The sequence below is a fragment of the Mirounga leonina genome, unplaced genomic scaffold (genome assembly GCF_011800145.1).
Source record: "Mirounga leonina isolate KUSES-001 unplaced genomic scaffold, KU_Mleo_1.0 Mir_165, whole genome shotgun sequence".
Lineage (NCBI taxonomy): Eukaryota > Metazoa > Chordata > Mammalia > Carnivora > Phocidae > Mirounga > Mirounga leonina.
This window is the reverse complement of record NW_023270415.1, coordinates 108,338-112,820: the sequence shown is the minus strand read 5'-3', so window position 1 is coordinate 112,820 and position 4,483 is coordinate 108,338. Positions and strand designations below refer to the sequence as shown.

At 47.5% G+C, this 4,483-nt stretch overlaps 1 pseudogene; it reads right to left on the bottom strand.

The window, feature by feature from the left end:
* Window positions 1-1,447: 1,447 nt before the first annotated feature.
* Window positions 1,448-1,587, bottom strand: LOC118015493 (annotated as a pseudogene).
* Between the last annotated feature and the right edge of the window lie 2,896 nt (window positions 1,588-4,483).

Genomic DNA, 4,483 nt, shown 5'->3' with positions numbered 1-4,483 from the left:
CAACTGAATATCTGTGTATAACTTATGACTCCCCCAAAACATAACTACTAATACCCTACTGAAGCCTTACATATAACAAAAAGTTCATTAACACATATTTTGTATGTTACTTGTATCATATACTTTATTCTTAGGATACAGTGAATTAGAGTGAAAATGTTATTGAGAAAATCATAAGGAAGAGAAAATACATTTACACTACTATACTATATTTATCCAAAAAAATCCACCAATAAGTGGACATATATTGTTCAATTCAATTTGAAACAACGTTGTTCAATTCAAATCAAACACATATTGTTCCCCAGTCAACTATAGTCTTATTGCTTCCTTTTCAAATGTTTTCCCCTCACCTTCAGGTTTTTAAAATTGATTTATAGTTGATACACCATGTGACATCAGTTTCACATGACAACATAGTGATTGGATAATCTATAAATTATGTTATGCTGACTAGAAGTGTAGCTACACTCTGTCACCATGCAGAGCTGTTATTGTACCACCGGGTATATAATATGAGATCTATCCTCTTAACATTTTTTTGAATCTTCACTGTGGATGATGTTTTGACAGAGTGTAGAATTCTATGCTCTACCCCTCCCCCCACCACTACCATGGGCCATCTTAGGAGGTTCCCTATTTTAGGTCATCTCAGCCCCTGATCTTGGACCAGGATGCTCAGCCTAGACCACAGAAATACAGATCAGCCAGAACCCTTCTTTGCAAGCCCAGCTCCAGTTTGAAGGACCAGGGTGACTTCACCAGGATGAAGACCCAAGAGCTGGCCCTATATAGGCAGTCAGAAAAGGGCAGTTCCCCCTAAACCCAGCCCAAACTCTCCCATTTTGACTTAGGAGAAGGTTAATGGCACCACAGGCACTTTTCTCTATGCTGAGCTGGGGAAGGGAGCCTCAGTGCCAGTGCAGGAGAGAGCATCAAAAGGAACTTTTGCCTGTTAACCTAAAGGTTGAGGGGTAGAGTCCACCCAGGGGACCAAGCCTACTTAAGATCCATCTAGATCTTGCCAGCTGCTTTTATGTGTCCTGCAGCCCTCACTTCCTCCCTGAATCTCCAACTAGCTCCTCCCGGCCCCCCTTGGGGGAGGGAGGAAGGAGAAAGGACGCTGACTTGTGTTCTGTGGGGAGTGAAAGAAAGCACCTTTGCCTGGTACTGAAATATAAGCAGAGATACTGAAGGGCTCTGGTGGGCACTCAGCGCACTGCTCTATGAGAGACACCAGGAAAAACCCGACACCCAAGATGTTCTTTATGACCTGCCAACAGAAACTCTCCCGTGCATTTCTGATGAGAAACAGCGGAAGCCAGCTTCTCAAGGAAGGCGGCGGCACCCACCTCCCTGTATTGGTGTCGCCATGGTCAAGGATGTGGTCCTCCAAAGTGAGAGAAAAAGAAAAGAAGGCAAATAGAAACCGTTAGACATCCATCTCCAGGGGAGAGTGCGAACGCAGTCCCCTATTATCACAAATCAGGCAGTCAAGTTTCCCACATTTGGGGAAATCATAGGGCAGCGCCTCCGCGGTGCAACGAACAAGTCTCACTCTGGGAAAACCACTTGCCAGGTAAGTATGACTCACTCCGCCTCTGCCCCACACCCGCCTCACCCGCCTTCCACCATACACACACGCTCACTCGCCTAACTACACCCCAAAGCTCTCACACCCACTCCTGTCCCAAGCATCCTCACCCTCCACACAAGTCTTCCTAATACAGTGTAAGGAACAGCTCTGCTACTTCCACAGCCCCGGAATTCTACCGCAGAGAACCGCACCCCAACGTTGTCTGATTTATATCAGATACGGCCCATCCATGACATCAAGGGCCTTGCTTCCGTCCCTCCCCCACCCCAATTCCGTCTCCCTGCCCCCAGCTCCCCTCTCACCTTGGATTTCAGTTCTGATGCCCCTCCTCCTCCTCCTCTTTCCCCTCTTCATTTCCCCCTTCCTTCTCCTCCTCCTCCTCCCCCTGCCTCGGCTTTCTTCCTCTCTGACCCAGTCTCCTCCACCTTCTTCTCTCCAGCCTGATTTGGTTAGCACTCTTCCGCCCCCTGCAGCTCTGGCCCCCGACATCCAACCCCCCCCCCCCCCCCCCCCCCCCGCCCCGCACAGGGAAGGCTGCGCCAGCTTGAGAGGAACATGAGCGAGGATTTTCCACCAGCCGGCCAAGCACAGATACAACCCCCCCCTCCCTCTCGTCAGAACCTGGTTTGGAGGAGACAGAAGGCGATGGCTGCACCTGTTGAGCTCAGCCAGTTCCCCACGCACCACCACCCGTCCCTCCAGGCCTGGACGGGGCGGGGGGCGGGGGGGCAAAAATCAGCAACCTCTGGGCACTCCGACTGACACCTGCCCGCAACACCCCATACACTGAAAACAGCCGGGGGCCTGCTTCTTCGCCAAGCGGCCTCTTAGGGCAGGGATGGGACGCCCTCTCGTGGCCACTGAGGGAGGTGCACAAGGATCCCCTGTTGAGGGCAGGGCAGAAGGAAACCATCCCTTCTGCTCACTTAGACCAGGCTCAGGAGTTCACAGCAGGGTGTTAGTGGGGTCCCAGGCGCCCCACTTTGCCACCGCCTTCCCTCCCTTCACCGCTGGGCGTTTACCCTTGGTTGAGATTTCTGCAGTCAAAGTCGGCCTTTCAAGGGAAAAAAGCCAGGTTTGGAAAAGGAAACAAAACAACTACTCCGAAGAGATATACTTGGGCAATTTTATGGTCATGGATGGAGAGCCCTAGGGTTCTGATTTGCCTTTGTCTTGATTGCGCCTTGAGGTAGTGGTTTACTTTTACCGGACTGTTGAAATTAGAAAAGATTGGGGGGGGGGCAACTTTAGTTGTCACCTGAGTTAATAGTGTGGTTGATGTAGAAAAGATGTTGGGGTTCAAAGCCGAAGGCCAAGAAAAAATTCTTGAGAAGTCTTTTGTGCAAAAAGGTGGTTTTATTAAAGCATAGGGACAGGACCTGTGGGCAGAAAGAGCTGCACCGGGGTCATGAGGAGTGACACATTATATACTTTCAAGTTGGGAGGGGATTAGGGATAGCGTTGTCTCTAGGAATTTTGGAAAGCAGGGTTTCCAGGACCTTGAGGGAGGTAGTTATTGCTGGGAAAAGGTCATTTATTACCGTCTAATAAAACCTTAGTCGTGAGACCCTTCAGATGTATATTGGCGGGCCATATTCTTGCCGGGGGAGGGGGGGATTGCCAACATGTATCTTGGGGGTTTAGAAATAAAGGAAATTCATAAAGGAATTTTTATATGTTAAAGTAGGCTTAAAGGATCCTGGGGGGGGGGGAGGGCTCAGGCTAGGATTGCCGTTTGCCCTTAGCAAAGTGTCAACATCGAGGCAGTTGAGTCCCTAGAGGAATGTCCCTCTGCCTGATTCAAAGACTTGTCAATGAGCTGTAAGTAGTATGGAAATTTAATAATTTTTCTTCTGCCTTTGCTTCCCACATCATTTCCCCCTGAACAGTTTTGACCCTTAAATCTTTAAGGTTGCTGAGGGTGGAAGGTCTCATCTTTGTAACTTCTTCCTGCTGAATAGGGGTGTAGAGCTGTCCCTACACATGGGTCAACGTTGGTCAGTTGGGGCTTATATAGATATAGGAGTTATAAAAGGCAGAGGCAGCTGAATCCAAGGGAGACTGCACGTGTGGATCTTCCCGAGTGGAAAGGATCATCTGTTGGCTTGAAGTTATGGCAGTGAAGGAGTCTTTTGATAGTTGACAAAAATCCTTTTCCAGTCCAGAAGTTTAACCAATCATGAAAGGAAAGAGTGAGATCCTTTAAAGCATCAATTTGTGTATTCATGTCAGAAATCCAGAAATATCTTGTGGTAATCTGGAATATATACATAGCATTTTGTTTTTATTATAGCACAAATTCCACATTGTGTAGCAGTTAAAACATCTAATACCATTCTATTTTGTAGAGTATCACTTAGGGCTTTGACCATGTACTTATTAAGAGCTTCCATGTGCCAAACAACACCCTCCAGTCCCAAAGAAGGAACAAAGATGGATGTTAGTTGGTCATACCAATGAGACATAGAACATGTCCACCATTGTTTTAAATTTGGAAGTTTGGCTGGGTTGGTAATGGATTTAATAATGCATCCATGTATCCAGGCAAAACCCAGAGTACAGTGGCCTATCCAGCCTGGGGGAAGTCATGAACACAAGTTAGAGCCACATAGCCATTGGGTCCCCTTATGAGACAGTCATCTGATTCTGGGCCTCCTTTAACTGGCAGTCAAGTTATCAAGGGCTATTCAGTTTTGGAGGGCCATCTTTTGAATGTGTAATAAAAGACAGTCTGTTATTACTTTGTAGGGGCCAAGGGATTCCAAATCTAGGGACAATTTCTCTTAGCAAAGTTTTTGTCACCTCAGTGGCCTTTTTACCCAAATGAGTAACTCGGTGTAAACCCTGCATTACCTTCCATTGGTTATTTTTGGGTGTAAAGATTTT